The sequence below is a fragment of the Lactuca serriola genome, chromosome 9 (assembly GCF_051521515.1).
Source record: "Lactuca serriola cultivar US96UC23 chromosome 9, Lser_US96UC23_V15, whole genome shotgun sequence".
NCBI lineage: Eukaryota > Viridiplantae > Streptophyta > Magnoliopsida > Asterales > Asteraceae > Lactuca > Lactuca serriola.
The window spans coordinates 41,495,369-41,512,775 of record NC_136416.1 but is presented as its reverse complement, the minus strand read 5'-3'; the positions used below and the strand labels follow the sequence as shown (position 1 = coordinate 41,512,775).

The following is a 17,407-nucleotide window of genomic DNA, read 5'->3' as shown; positions in this document are numbered from 1 at the left end:
TGTGAGATGAGTGTCTACCGTATTTTAGACACGAGCACTAGTATATTTTAGGAAGCTGCCTAAAATGCTTTTATGTGCTAAATGTTATATGTTTGCCATATATGATGTTATTTGTTCGGATTTATGGTCTGTTGCCGACCAGATCTGGAAACCTTATGTGTTTAGGATTCTAAGCGTACGACTACGATATTAGAACTAGCATGTAAACGTTTCGGAGTGATAAGGAGATTTATACATCTATCGTAAATAAAGCTTTTTTATCTTAAATTCTCGTCTGATACACCGAACGTCTGCTTGGGTGTACAAAACGTTTTGGTAAAGACTCGTAGAGAATTGAGTAAATGGAGGAAAAGGCTTATGATAGTGAATGACACCTATCGGAAGATATCGTAAGAGTGGTATCTTGCCTTTAGTTTATGTTGGATAAAATAACGGAACATTTAGAGGAGTACGGTACGTCTGAAGTACACTTTCGATTGGCAGGATGATGGAACGATTGATGAAATTCTTGAAGTTGTTTTATCATCTGCTATTTCCATCACCAATCGAGTTGAAGTAGAGTTAATGATTGAATATTGAGCAATGAAGAAGTCCTAGTAGAGTCTAGGGAAATTGTTTATGATTATTTGGACACATTCGTACGTGTTAAATTGTTTTGTGATTTTCTTGTTTGGTGACTTGGTTGACTGCGGGACAATACTTGGGACGAATATGAGTAGGTGTGAAAGGTAGTAGATGCATATACTACCGGAAGCACAGGACTCACACTTGGATCAGGGAAAGTCACAAGGTTACCAAGAAGCTAGTAATTGATTTCGTTTTGTTCAAGTGTGTCATTACCCTTGTTTCGGTAGTGACTAGTAAGATGATTGATATCCTGACCCTAGTGGTCATATCAAATTGAGTCCGACTACGAGGAGTATGTTACGTGGTTTAGAGGACCAAGTTAGATGTAACATCTGACTTAAGTCAGAAGGTTGAAGTTAATGCGATTGACAGTGTCGTGCTCGTTGTTAAAAGAGGTTTGCAGGTAGAAGTGCCACATGCTGAAATGTGATTATATCACATTAGAATATGAAGGAAGGTATATTCCATTCTGGAATTTGACTCTAAGAGACTTGAGTCTAAGCGTATCATCATATGATGAGAGCTCTTTAGAACACGACCCATCAGTCTGTTACAATGGATAAAGGAATGTATTTATCTTAAGAAGAAGAAGGAGTTCGCAATAAGGACTTATTTTGTAACTCGAAGGTTATGATTGAAAGTCCAAGATAGTACGAAGAGCAGATGCAGGATTGAGCATCAAGGTTATTACTTAGGATGGAGAGATAATGTATGGAGTCATTATACGAATCCTGTTTCGTTGATGATTCCGGGACGTAATCATCCTAAGGGGGAGATAATTGTAACGCCCGTAGATCAGGGCTAGTCAATTTAGAGACGTTAAGCATCAAAAATGACTTTTTGATGGAAGATTATCTAGAAGGATTAATCTTAACCAAGTTGTAGTATATGTCACAAGGTTTCTGTGCATATAAAGAACGCCAAAATCCGAGTTATAACGAAGAAGTTATGACATGTCGAAGTTTCACGACAGAACCGGCACGACCCAACGCGACCCAGCGCGACGTAGATAGTGAATTTAAGGTAGATAGATATATATCCTTATTGATATAAATGAGAATTGAAGATCTCATCGATAGTAGTGCAACGACGGAAAGACGGACGGAATCGGAGTTCAGATGAAGGAGTTATGAATTTCGAACGGAGTTTTCCTGTCCCGGCCTACTAAAGATAATATATAAGTAATATACTTATAATATATTAAAAATAAAGTCAAAATTAGCCAATGGAGTCTAAACGAGAGTTGTAGAGCATAATCTCACCTTCGCGGCGATATAAAGAACATCGAAAACGGAGTTCGTATGCGAAAGTTATGAATTTCTGAAGTTCGGGGCGCGAAACCCCAAAACTGTCAGAGACCACGACGTGGCAAGTGTCCTGACACCTCCGGAAGGCCCCCAGATGCAACTTGGGATGACGCATGCAGTGACGACCAAGCCCACAACGTGGAACAAGGTTGCCACGACGTGGCAAGGGGCCAAATTTGCCCTATAAATAGATTTGAAGGGCCAGACGTTTAAGGTTGCTATTTTCTCTCTTCTCTCTCCCGTTTTGCATCGATTTGCGTGCCAGAAATACCCCGAAGCCCCGGTATTGTTCTCGAGCCCCGAGGCAAGTCCCGCGATCCCGAAGATCCCGAGAAGTGCGGTTCCCGAGCCGAAGCTCTGCCCGCGAGAAGTTCGATTTTTGTGGAGATCTTCCAGATCTGCTAAGGATTACTACTTCTGCAAGTCGTAGTGCTGTCCGATCATCTTCTGATCAAGTGAGTGTATAGTCACTTTCATCTTACACATAGATATGAAGTATTTTATAAAATACGTGCTATGTGTATATATATATTGTTGTTTATATGTGTCAGTGTGTGGTTACTTTCTTCTAAGACATAAATATAAAGTATTAGCTATGAAATACGTGCTATGTGTTATATATTATTTGTCTATTTGAAATGGGCATGGAATTGAAGTTTTATACAAGTGTTAAATGATTTAAATTGTGTAAGTATTTATATCTACGAAAATGTTGGGTAGAACATGGGTAGATGGGATAGTTGGTGACTATGGAGTTAGCGCCTATTGTATAAACCTTGGTGACTATGGAGTTAGCACCTATTGTTAGATAAACCTTGGTGACTATGGAGTTAGCGCCTACTGTTAGATAAACCTTGGTGACTATGGAGTTAGCACCTATCGTATAAATCTTGGTGACTATGGAGTTAACGCCTATCATATAAATCTTGGTGACTATGGAGTTAGCGCCTATCGTATAAATCTTGGTGATTATGGAGTTAGCGCCTATCGTATAAACCTTGGTGACTATGGAGTTAGCGCCTATTGTATAAACCTTGGTGACTATGGAGTTAGCGCCTATTGAGTAAACCTTGGTGACGATGTGACTTCGTGCCTGTTAAGTGAACCTTGGTGACTATGGAGTTAGCGTCGCTTGAGTAAACCCCGGCGACTATGGAGTTAGCGCCTGATAACTATGGATTTAGTACCTGATAGATAAACTTTGGCAGCAATGGACTTCATGCCAATTCCTGAGGTAAATCCTTAGGAATGAATGAATGAAGGATAGTGGATTCTTAGGGTAAACCCTTGAGAAAATAAAGTAGATATGGGGATGGGTATTTGGGTTGGTTGTTTGATAACTGAATATAATAATTGTATTATTGTGGGTTGAAAACCCTATATGCTCACCAGGCTCCCAAGCCCGACCCACTCAGTTTTCTTTGCATTACAGGTAATGACACTAGAGTATAAGTTGGTGGACTCGACGAGAGGTTTTGGATTATAGATCAGTAGTTATAAATAACTGTTGTAAGGTCTATTTTATATTGTTTATGCTTTTGGTCTGTATCGGAACATGACATCCCGAGGTTTTATTATTTAATGAAAATACATTCTCCTTGAGAAATGTTTTGATAAGTTTTTATCATATCTTATTTTGGGAACAAATTCCGCAACCGTTTTCTTTAAACGATCACTCTGATTTATAAAACAAAGCATAAACAAATCGGTCTTTTCTGGCCGTGAAATTGGGGATGTCACAGTTTGTGGGTTAGATCTGATCCCACATTGGCTTGGAAGGAGAACGAAACATTTCCTTATAAAGGGGTGTGGATACCTTCCTTGTCACAACGCGTTTTAAAGTCGCGAGGACAGCAGATCCCATAAGAACTCTGCAGTTAAGCGTGCTCGGGCGGGGGTAGTACCAGGATGGGTGACCCCCTGGGAAGTCCTCGTGCCGAGTGGCCCAAAGCGGATAATATTGTGATACGTGCCCGAGGGGGATGTTACAAATGGTATCAGAGCTAGGGCACGGGTCGATGTGTTCGACGGGGACGTCGAACCCTATAATGGGGGGTGAAAGTGGGTTAGATCTGATCCCACATCGGCTTGGAAGGAGAACGAAACATTTCCTTATAAAGGGGTGTGGATACCTTCCTTGTCACAACGTGTTTTAAAGCCGTGAGGGCAACAGATCCCATAAGAACTCTGCAGTTAAGCATGCTCGGGCGGGGGTAGTACCAGGATGGGTGACCCCCTGGGAAGTCCTCGTGCCGAGTGGCCCAAAGCGGACAATATTCTGATACGTGCCCGAGGGGGATGTTACACCTAATCCAACAGTCTCCCACTTGGATAAGTCTAATAACTATAACTGTAAGAATGACTTCAGGAACCGATCAGTAATCGTAGCTCTTTCAAGGTCTCGTGGAACTGAGATGATGATGATACATCATTTAAGATAAGTGATCATATAATCCTTTGTTCTAGATATCAGCCGGACAAATACATGGAACAATGTCTTACTTATTGTCTAGCAGTTTGTTTCCTGATTTTCGATTTGTTTGACATAGAGCTTAATCGAACATATCAATTTAGTTCTGACCGGTCCCGGTACGTATGTCAACACAAAATCATCGAGGGGACCAGATATCGCCTCTAATCCAAGAAGGAACAGATAAACTTTGACTCAAATGCTTGTTCTACTACTTGTTGAATCATACACAAAGGCATGTTTTATAACATCGAGTTACCAATGCATTTTCGTACAATCAATGTATAACCAACTCATAGTCAACAACTCATATCTCTAGGTTTGAAGACTTATATGATATTACCATCTCATGATCACTCAAGATAAATTCCATGAAGTGATACAAGTGAGCATGGGTTGAATCCAATACTCAGAACGTATGAGCACTCATGAGTGTTGTAGAAACTCTAGCTATGTCCAACACCTTAGACATCTACAAGAAAACTTCATCACAGTCTTGATTCATATCTACTTCGAACATATGACCGACTGTGGAGAATTTGAATAATATGATATACCAAAACATAATTATTCTGGAAGTCAAAACATGCAAAATGAAATGATAGTAAACGATTGACAGAAAATAGCAACACTTTACTTATAAATAAACAACAACTTTTATTTATCATCAAATGTCAATTACACTTTACACATTTCAAAGCTATCTAATTTCTAAAACTAATATCATCCTTTAGCCCTATGGACCTTGCATGCTGAAGATGCTTAACCCTACCCAGTCCCTTCATGAGGGGATCTGCTGGGTTATCATCCAATGATACCCGCTTTGCCACGAGGAAACTTCTTCTATTCGATGCCTGATGAAATCGTATTTTCTGTCGATGTTTCTGGATCTTCCGTGTCCCTTGGTTCCTTGGCTAAGGCAACTGCACTTTCACTATCACAGAAAATCTCCATAGGCTCCTTTATAGCTGGTACAACTCCAAGGTCTCCAATGAAGTTCTTTATCCATATATCCTCCTTTGCCGCCTCGCTTGCTGCTATATACTCTGATTCGCAAGTTGAATCAACCACTGTCTCCTGCTTGGAACTTTTCCAAGTAATTGCTCCTCCGTTTAAGGTAAATACCCAGCCTGGCTGAGTCCGGAAATTATCCCTATCAGTCTGGAAGCTAGCATCACTATACCCTACTAATCTTAACTCATCACTTCCACCGAGGGTAAGGACCCAGTCCTTAGTCCTCCGCAGGTACTTGAGAATGTTATTTACCTCATTCCAGTGAGCCTTGCTAGGATTCCCCTGATATCTGCTGACCATGCTCAACGCAAAGGCCACATTATCACGAGTACAAGTCATAACATACATGATCGAGCCTAAAGTGGAAGCATACGATACTCGACTCATCTCTATAATCTCAGCCTCTATACTCGGGCTCTGAGTCTTACTCAATCCGACGTTACTCAGCATCGGTAATTCTCCTTTCTTGGAATTCTGCATGGTGAACCTATTGAGCACCTTATCCAAGTAGGTACCTTGACTAAGTCCAATTAGTCTCTTACTCGTGTCTCTCAAAATCCTTATCCCTAGGATATAAACACCTTCTCTAAGGTCCTTTATAGCGAAACACTTCCCAAGCCAGGACTTCACTTCCTACAGAGTTGGGATGTCATTTCCTATGAGTAGTATGCCATCCACATACAATACCAAAAAGCTAACTATACTCCCACAAGCCTTGACATATACACAAGATTCATCTTCGCTCCTCGGAAAGCCAAACTCATTGACTTTCTCATTGAAACAAAGATTCCATATGTGAGGTGCTTGTTTCATTCCATAGATGGATTTCTCAAGCTTACACACTCTATTAGGTTACTCTGTACTGACAAAAACCTCTAGCTGACTCATGTAAACATCCTCAACCAACGTTCCATTAAGGAAAGCGGGTTTGACATCCATTTTCCATATTTCATAGTCATGAAATGCAGCAATTGCTAACATAACCCTAATAGACTTGATATTTGCTACTGGTGAAAAGGTCTCATCATAATCAACTCCCAGAGTTTGAGAAAAGCCGTTTGCAACCAGTCGCGCCTTATAAGTGTGTACATTACCATGCATGTTGGTCTTCTTCTTGAATATCCATTTGCACCCGACTGTCTTACGACCTGGTGCATTGTAAACCAAGTTCCAAACTTGATTGTCATACATGGATTGTATCTTGTTGTCCATAGCCTCTTTCCATTTAGAAGCCTCAGGACCTGCCATGGCTTCGGAGTAGTTGTTAGGTTCATCCAGACTTACTAGTGTATTGTCACTGATAAGTGTATCACCTTCTGCAGTAATATGGAAACCATAGTAATGCTCAGGTGCATTCCTAACTCTCGTGGAATGCCTTATAGGTACAGCCACGTCTATCGGATCAACAGGAGTTTCCTCCTCAGGTTGATTGCTAGGGTTTGAGGTTCCTTCACCACTTGACTCTTGAATTTCTTCAAGGTCAATTTGCCTCCTATTGTTTCCTTGGCTTATGAACTCTCTCTCACAAAAGACTCCTCTCCTTGCTAAAAAGACCACATTATCACTAGGTCTGTATAAGAGGTAACCAAAGGATTTTTGCGGGTAGCCGATGAAAATACACCTCTTACTTCGAGGTTCAAGCTTATCGTGAGTCTCGCGCCTTAAAAAAGCCTCGCAACCCCAAATCTTGATGTGGTCCAGATTGGGAGCTTTTCCAATTCACATCTTGTGAGGTGTTTTGACAACCTTTTTGGTAGGGACTGGATTAAGAATATGGGCGGCAGCCTCTAAGGCATACCCCCAAAATGAGATTGGTAGCGAAGCTCGACTCATCATGGAACGAGCCATATCCAACAAGGTTTGATTACGCCTCTCAACCACACAATTAAGTTGTGGTGTCTTGGGAGGTGTCAATTGTGAGACAATCCCACATTCCTTAAGATAGTCAAGGAACTCTGTACTAAGATACTCACCACCTCTATCGAATCGAAGCATCTTAATGTTCTTGCCCAACTGATTCTCCACTTCCTGTTTAAACTCCTTGAACTTTTCAAAGGTTTCTAACTTATGCTTGATTAAGTAGACGTATCCATATCTACTATAATCATTAGTAAAAGTCATATAGAAGCGGTTAGCATCCTTTGTGGTGGTTTTTAAGGGTCCACACACATCAGTATGTATGAGGTCCAACAAACCCTCGCCCCTAGCACAAGAACCAGTGAAGGGTGATTTTTTCATTTTTCCAAGTAAACCAGATTCACAACTATCACACGACTTTAGGTCAAATGACTCCAAGAATCCATCCTTTTGGAGTTGGCCTATACATTTCTTGCTCACATGTCCAAGACGACAATGCCATAACGATGATTTATCCAAGCTAGTGGAAGAATCAATACACAACACATAATATTTAGGTTATCAACAACCGACACAGTTTCATACACACCATCACAAGGTAATGCTTTAAAATAAAGAACATTATTAAAGAAAGCATTAATACCACCACATTTATTATCAAACGAAAAGGTAAACCCTTGTTTGTACAAACCATGAAAGGAAATAATATTTCTCGCCATTTCAGACGAGTAACAACATTTATTCAAATCTAATGTTAACCCACTACTTAGCAATAAAGAATAAACTTCAATCTTGGTGACAGGTGAAGCTTTCCTATTCCCCATGATTAAGTTTATTTTCCCATGCTCCACATTCCCACTTCTTCTTAGTCCCTGCAAATCAGAACATATGTGAATACGACAACCAGTATCAAGGACCCAAGAATTAGAATGGTGTGAATTATTAGACAATATAGTGTAAGTACATGCATGGTTGGGTTTCACTTTCCCATCCTTAACATCTTGCAGGTACTTTGGGCAGTTTCGCTTCCAGTGCGACTTTTCATGGCAATAGAAGCATTCAGCCTATTTAGGGTTGGCAGAAGGAGTGACAGAACCTCTTTTGGTTCCACTTGAAGATGAGCCATCAAGGGACTTTCCCTTGGTACCCTTCGAAGGGCTCTTCCTCTTCTTCCCTTTACCTTTCCCGATTGCCAAGACAGGGGCTGCGGTAGGAGTAGGAGTGGTAACAATCGATTTACTTTTAAAACCACTTTCAGCGGTCTTCAAAAGTCCTTGAAGTTTGCTGAGTGTAACTCCTCCTTGTTCATGTGATATGTCATTCGGAATTGATCATAACACGAAGGTAAGGAGTGCAAAATGATGTCAATTGCCAACTCCTCGGGGAAGTTCACATTCAATTTCAGCAAACTATCCACATACCTTTGCATTTTCTGCATGTGGCCCGTGATGGGTTCACCATCCTTCATCCGGGTTGTTATCATGGAGGAGATAATTTCATACCTCTCTTGACGTGTACTCTGATGGTATCTTTCCATCAATTCCTAGTGCATTTCAAAAGGATAGAAGTCCTCATAGGACTTTTGGAGCTCGGCTATCATTGTGGCCAACATGATACATGCCACCTTAGTGACATCTCTCTCATGTGCCTGGAATTCAACAATCTCCTCAAGAGTAGCAGATGACTCATCAATTTCCTTAAGCTCCTTGTCGAGGACATATTCCTTGTCCTCATAACGAGTGAACATCCTGATGTTCCGGATCCAATCCATAAATTTGGAACCATCGAAGATGACTCTCCCACAAAGGTTCATGAGAGAGAAGGAACCGGTAGGGTTTGAGCCAGAAACAACATTGTTAGAAGACATCTAAAAAGGAAGAAGGACAAGTTTAGATTAGATATAAAGATAGTCCATAATAAGATACCCAAATGTAATATTAAGGCTAGGACCCAACACAATATTTTATAACTTAGAAGAGGGTGCCGTAATCCAAGCTATAAACTATTTAAAGGTAGGTGAATGACGATTCACCAATTTCCACCATAAAAACGAAATGTATAATTAGGTTTTAATTGGTTTTGAAATTCCTAGATTCTTTTGAGTTTCATTGAACTTTTCAATGGCATGTTTCAATCTCGAATGTGCCCTTCAAATTTTGTGACTGGGATGACGAGGATCACAGAACAAGGTGTGAATTAACCATGCAAATTACTTGGTACTCTTAATGTTTATCACCTAACCGATGTGCCAGTTAACCATATACGCTCCACCGATCCATGATAAACCTTAAGCCACCCTTTTCCTACCTTATTAAATCCAGGTTAGTGTGCTGGTTAACCACACATGCTCCACTAATGACTTAAGCAAAGTGCAAAGTGTAATTTCATGGGTTAGCACCATATTCACATTTTCCTAAAGTAACTAATATTTGGAATTTATAAGAACATTTAGTTACTTTATAACCATCATACTTTTAATGAGGATTAAATTCATTGTCCTACCCGTTCGGCTAACGACTCTCCACCATTCAAGGAAGTGGTGGGTGAGAGTGGACACCTATTAAGCTTCCATTTTATAGGCAGCAACCTTATACCCCCCCTTATAGACCGGCTTTATGAATGAGTCCTACTAACGGTAAAACGACTTGTTCTTATACATATATATATTATTAACTTATAATATTATAAAGTATAAGTGTTGAATTTTAACTTTTAATATTCTAGGGGTTGGAACTAAAGTATTTTAAAGTGACTTTACATGTTCCAAAACTTGAGGGCAAGTTTTGTAACTTTCAAAACTTTTCAACTTCATAACTTATGAGTTAATGGTTTATTAAAATTAAAGACACTTCATTTTATTTAACCTATGTGTTCATTAATGGACTTTAAAATGAAGACTTTTGGTAATCCATAACTTGAGGACAAACTATGGATTCCATTAAAACATATCAAGATCAAAAATTAAACTAACAAGCTATTTGCAAGGAATTCCTATGATCTTCTAAACTCATAAGTGTATGAACATCCATATCAAAAATTTCAAGAATCATAAATAACACCTACAAAACTTGAAATCTTGATAATAGCCATTGTAAATGGATTAACATAACCATTACACCATCTAAAACAAGTTTTATAAGACCAAAACAGTTTAGGGTAATGTTTCTAGTCCATTTCTAGCAGCAAAACTCGAAAAACTACAAACTGGAAGAAAAACGACTCATCGAGTTCTATAAGAAACTCGTCGAGTTCATGCATAAACTCCTGAACTCGTCGAGTTTTCCAGTCTTGACAGATTCTTGTTTTTGAAGAACAAGTTTGCATCAAGTATCAAGAAAACAAGCCTAGGCTCTAATACCACTGAAGGGTTTTGAGCATACTAACACTCCTATGGTGTACATGCAACCCTAGAAACCTTGGATCTATTTTTTACTAACATACATGCAAATTTGATTTCCAAGGTTCTTAACCGAACTAGCATGGCATGGGGAACCTGAACCATAAAAGCTAGTAGAAGAACATACCTTTCTTGCTGCTTGGATTCCTTGAGAACCTTGTGAGCCTAGCACCTCAAGTGTGATGCCTCAAATGTTTCACAAAATACCACAACTCTTGGAATAACTTTGAGAGAAGTACACTATCACTCAAAATCGGCTAGCCCTCTTGTTCTACACATAATAGTGTCGATTTTGCTAGCCATGGGGTCCTTTTTTAGTTGTGTCACAAGTAGGGTTACACCATGTAAACCCTAATTGACATGGCTTTTCATATTCCATGATCCATGGGTTTATAACCTCCATGGACTATCCATGGAGCACCTTATGGGTTTAGCCCAATTCAATAAACCATGGATCATTAGCCCACTATAAAAGAATTGATGATTTGCACAATCAACCTCATATATTTAATTAATCTCCTTTTGATCACCAAATTAATTATAAATTAATTGTTGATCAAAACTGATTAAATAATATTATTAATATATTAGAACTTATAATATATTAATAAACCATAAGTGTCCTTTCTCTCATTTAGTCTATCCAAGTGTTGCAATGTCATGCAACCCAAAATGGACCATGCTAACCGGGTCAAGTACATTCCAGAAATAGTTATGAACTTAGACACCTAATACAACAATATTCTTATATCTACTTAATTAAACATAAATCAGAAACCTTTGAAAAGTTCAAAGAGTTTAAGCACGAAGTCGAGATTGAATTAGGTAGGAAGATAAAGATGCTAAAATCTAATAGAGGTGGTAAGTATCTAAGTATTTTCCATGACTATATCAAGGAATGTGGAATCGTGTCATAACTGACTTCGCAAGACACCACAACTTAATGGTGTAGATGAGAGGCGTAATCAAACCTTACTAGATATGCTTTGTTCCATGATGATTCGATATTCTATTCCTATTCATTTAGGGGAGTATACCTTAGAGATAGCCACCATATTGTGAATCTTGTTCCAACAAAGAAGGCTGCCAAAACACCTCATGAAATATGGATAGGGAAGGCTCCCTCGCTCGCACATATCAAGTTTTGAGGTTTTGAAGCACTCGTGAGACGAGAGACGCATGAAAAACTTGAACCCAAAGCCGAGAAGTGTTATTTCATTGGCTACCCATAAAATTCATTTAGATACTTCTTTTACAGACCTAGTGAGAACATGGTCTTCGTAGCTCGAAGATGAGTCTTTCACGAGAGAGAGCTCATATTCAAAGAGGAAAGTGGGAGTGCTATTGATCTTGAAGAAATTCAGGATTCATACAATGAAGGAACCTCAAACAACACTAGCACTCAACATGAGAAAAAAGTTCCAATTGAGCTAGTTGACAACTCATTACCTCTTTTTCGTTCCAGTCGGGCTAGCATGGCACCTACATTCAATGGTTTGCATATTATGTCAGATGGTGATACATTTATTAGTGATAGAACACTAGTAAATTTGGATGAAAGTACTAACTACAAGGAAGCTATGATAGGCCCTGAGACTGCTAAATGGAAGGAGGTAATGGATAGTGAGATTTAGTCCATGTTTGATAACCAAGTATGAAACTTGGTTAATCATGTACCTGGTCGAAAGAAAGTAGGGTGCAAATGGATCTTCAATAAAAAGACTGACATGGATGGGAAAGTATACACCTATAAATGTAGGTTCATTGCGAAGGGATTTACTCAAACCAAATGAATTGACTAAGAAGAGACCTTCTCTCCAGTAGCTAAGATAAAGTTTATTAGGATTATGCTTCTGATAGCTGCATTCCATGATTATGAAATTTGGCAGATGGATGTTAAAACTACTTTTATTAATGGAAAGTTATCTGAGGACGTCTACATGAGTCGGCCAGAGGGTTTTGTACATGCCGGGTTTCCTGATCGAGTCCGTAAGCTTGAGAAATCCATTTATGGATTGAAACAAACATCTCGTAGTTGGAATCTTTGCTTCCATGAGAAAGTCAAAGAGCTTGGGTTCTCTAGAAGTGAAGATGAATCATGTGTATATATCAATGCTAGTGGGAGTATATAGTGACTTTCCTAGTTTTATATGTTGATGACATATTCCTTATACGAAAACAACATTCCAACTTAGCAAGAAGTTAAGTCTTGGCTTGGAAAATGTTTCTCTATGAAGGATCTAAGGGAAGCGTCCTATACTATAGGAATAAGGATTCATCAAGATAGAAAGAATTGTATTGTTGGTCATAGCTAGATTACATATTTGGATAAAATACTGAAGCATCTAAGTATAAAAAATTTAAAGAAAGGGGACTTGCCTATTCATAGTACTATCAAGTTGAGAAAGACTCAAAGTCTGAGTACTGATGAAGAGATAGCTGACATAATTCAAGTCTCATATGCTTAGCTTGTAGCTAGGAGAGATCATGTATGCAATGACCTGTACTTTCCTTGATGTTTCCTATTCTTTGAGCATGGTTAGTCGATTTTAGGGAATTCATGGCAGAGCCCATTGGATTGTGGTGAAGAATATTTTTAAGTATCTAGGAAGAACGAAAGACATGTTCCTAGTTCTTGGCGGCAGTGATATGTTAAGAATGACTGGTTACAGTGACACTAGTTTTCAAACAGACCGAGAGAACTTTTTTCTAGTCTTGTTGAGTATTATTATTCAATAGAGGATCGGTTACATGGAAGAGTTCCAAGCAAGAAACGATGGCTAATTCTACCAATGAGTCGAAGTACATTGCGGCGAGTGAAGCATCTAAGGAAGCGACTTGGCTAAAGAACTTTATTGGGGGATCTCAAAGTCGTTCCAACTATTCAAAACCAATGGAACTTTTCTGTGATAATGAAGGTGGGTTGCTTTGACAAAAGAACCAATGGGTCGTGGTAGATCCAAGCATATCGACAGAAATTACCATTATATTCGACATCGGGTGGAAGAAGGACACCTTCTAGTGAAGTAAGTATCATCAGAAGATAATGTTGTAGATCCTTTCACAAAGGCTCTGAACATAATCAAACACTACCAACATGCTAGGAGCTTAGACTTAAGAGACGATATTAGTTTTAGTAGTTAGGTGATATTTTGAATCTTGTAACAAAATAAATGTAATTAATTTAGTGAATGAATAATAGATAATTATGTATATGTATCGTATTTCCTTATCCAATTATTTATTCTTGTGTTTCTTTTTGCATGTTTACACTTCCTGAGTAATTTGAATTATTCAACTTCCACAATCGTTCATACTTCCGGAAGTAAGTAGTTAATTAAAATTGTCATGAATGAATTGTAGATTGTCGATTGAGGTTACGACATTTCAATTTGAATTGCTACAATATTCATGAGTACTTTAAAAATATAGATTTTAAGTATTGGATAAACCCACACTTAGAGATTACTTCATGGATCTTGTCATGAGTAATTCTAAGACGATAATATCTACTATTCTTAAAGCGGAGATATGTAGTTCATGGTTTATAGATCAGTTATGCATTGGTTGAATCAAACACATCTTGTACTTGATGTTATAAATTGTTATAATAGGAAAAGCGATATCATTGGACCCCTCGATGATTTGATGTTGACTATATATAGTGTTAGGCCCAGACAGGACTAATTAGTGTGTTCAATTTGAAGTCCAATAAAGTCTTTACAAATAGAGAAATCAAGAAACATAATCTTGGACAATGAGATTGAATCTAATCCATGTATCGTATCCATACGATATCTTGTAGATCGAAGCAGTAGATGATCACTTATCTAAGGGCCAATAGTTTATTTAAATTTGAGTTTGGTAGTGACTTTGGAAAGCACTCTTTGGTGGTTACTTCAAGGTCTATACTTGCAATTGAAGTTACAGACATATCCAAGTGGGAGACTTTTGGATTAGGATTTCTAAGCAAATAACTAAATTGGTATATTGTTAAATTAAGAGTAAAGTCATTTTTGGGTTGTCCTCATAACTAGTAACTAAATAGAATGACTTTAGAGACAGAGGATGATTTATTAGTTTATTATTTGATTAATAAATTAATTAGAATTCAAAATAAGTAATTTATTAATATATTATATGATTAATATATTAATTAGAAGTTATATTTGTTAATTATCACTACTAGAAAAACAGTCTGTTACGACGCTCATTGCGCGTCATAAAAGGCTCAGACGACACGTAAATATGTGTCAAGGAAGGCCCTGTCATAAAGAGAGATGATGTGCTTTTGCACGTCATCTATAGACAACGCGCATTTACGACGCTCATTTACGTCACGCAATTACGACGCGCGTTTACGACACGCAATGCATATCAAGGAAGGCCCTGTCATAAAGGAAGATGACACGCACTCGCGTGTCGTAACCTTACGACGCGCGTGTTAATGACACGCAATGCGTATCAAGAAAGCCCTTGTGAAGAAAGGTCATGTCATAAATGAAGATGACACACATTTTTGCGTATCGTAAATTTAAATGTTTAAAAAAAATTATATATTTATTAATTTTTAAATTAAATTTGCATTTAATTTCTCGTAATAGAAATAAAATACCATATACAAAAAATATAATCCATTGCATAATATAAAATAAAATTTCATACTCAAAAAATAAAATATATTGCACAAATTATAATGTCATACAAAGAATCATTCAAATGTTAAACAAAAATAATACATTGCTAATATGGGTTATACATTTCTATAAAACTAACAAATAATCATACAAATTTGTTTCTTACTGGAAACGTTTCATGTTATTTGTTTCTGCCAACGCCTTGTGTGCGTACCACCTGCTTAATGTGTACTGGAAAGGAATGCCAAACATGATTACAAGTCTCCCTTAATCTTGATTACTCACCTGCTTAAGTAGAATGTTGTTGTTGAGAAGGTTACCTAGCAACAGAGAAAAACACAACACCTCTCCCACAATCACAACATCATTTACAGAAAAAGGGTTGTCAATTACTTTCATTAAGACTTTCATTCAATCACAAAAATATTAAAAAAAGGGTGAAAAAAATTACTTACTTTTGATAAGTTGATCTCCCTTAGAGCAAACACAGCTAAAGCATTGAACAAGACCCTAGGGCCTTCTTATAATGGTTATTATATATTGTATTAAAGAATGTACATCTAGTCAAGAGGAAGTACCTGATCTGGATCCATGGCAGCAAAAAGATTTGATGCCACTGCTATATCTGATAGAGAAAGAGCAGCATGTACTTCATCGATAAAAGAAAAAGAAGGAAACCATTTTTGACTATTCCATCGGTAGCTCATTTTTTACTATTCCACCAGGTCAGATTTGAAGAGAGTCAAACCCGACCAAACACCATGAAGACCAAAACCCGAGGGAGCATATATAGAAAAGAAAAGCAGACGATAAAATCCCAACAAGCATCTACGGTGAAAAACATATTAATCGAAGGGAAAATACGTAATTTTATATTCATGTCTAAAAAAAGCATACCATGGAATAAGCAGCATACGGGAAGTCTGAAACGCCATAATGCAAACAATCAGCAATAAAAGCCAAAGCATTCAAAGGCTGACTAGCACTCATAAACTTTTTTAACAAAAAAAAAACACATCAGAGATATATATATATATATATATATATATATATATATATATATATATATATATATATAATAACAACAGTGGTATTATAGAGATTTTACCAAAACCTCGGTTCTAGCAATCACCAATACTCCAATGTCCTTAGTGAACAGTGTGACTATGGAACCAAATGAAACTCCAAATATTGCAGCCAAAGTAACACCAATCACAAAACCAATCTAAAGAAAATAATAAACATTAATTTTCATAAAATAAAAACATTTTTATATATTATATAAAGAAAATAATTATTAATTAACATTACAATCAACACGAAGTATGTGATATCCTTCACGAATCTATAATCCCCTTTTGAAACCGAACTAGCAATCAAAGCCTAAAACAAAAGAAAATAAAAAAATGGTTAAGAAGTCAACTAATTGACAAATAGTCAAACATTTTCCTTAAACTATATGTCAAGTCAAGTCAACGTCAACATTCGGTGAATTTATACCTGACCAGATGCAACCAATGCATCTGTAATAAGAGAAACAGTCAACCAAAGTTGTAGACATATCTGATGAAGTAGTAGAGTAGAGTACCTTGAGCAGTTTGTTTTATGCTGTCAACAACTGGTATTCTTTATCCATTTAAGAACCAAAACCCTAAAAAACATTATATAGAATTATAAAAACTTTAATAAAATTCTAAGGGAATAATACCTCAAGAATATGTAGACGTGAATTCACAAGCAATTCAGCATTTAACATAGCAGATTTTATACCAAACTGTCAAAAAATATATAAAAAGTTTTATTAAAATCTATAATAGGTCCAAAAAAAAGATTAACTTAATGGGAAAAATAATACCTGCTCAAGGTAAAGTTTTAATCTAAAACTTGTGTCAATTGTATTTGTAGATATCAAGACTTTCTTTTGAACAAGATCCAACTTCAAAATTGCAAGAATGTAAAGAAGCTTATCTCAATAACTGCATTGTATCCATAAGCATATGTCCACTTTAGCACTCGTCTACACTCAACTATCTATAAAATTTCAAAAAAACAATATTTATAATCAGGATTATATTATTTAAAAAAAAAAACATGTCAC

At 37.3% G+C, this 17,407-nt stretch overlaps 2 pseudogenes; both read left to right on the top strand.

Moving 5' to 3' along the window:
- Positions 1-3,761: 3,761 nt before the first annotated feature.
- Positions 3,762-3,879, top strand: LOC145077380 (5S ribosomal RNA; annotated as a pseudogene).
- Positions 3,880-4,067: 188 nt separating this feature from the next.
- LOC145077389 (5S ribosomal RNA) lies at positions 4,068-4,195 on the top strand (annotated as a pseudogene).
- The last annotated feature ends 13,212 nt before the right edge of the window (positions 4,196-17,407 follow it).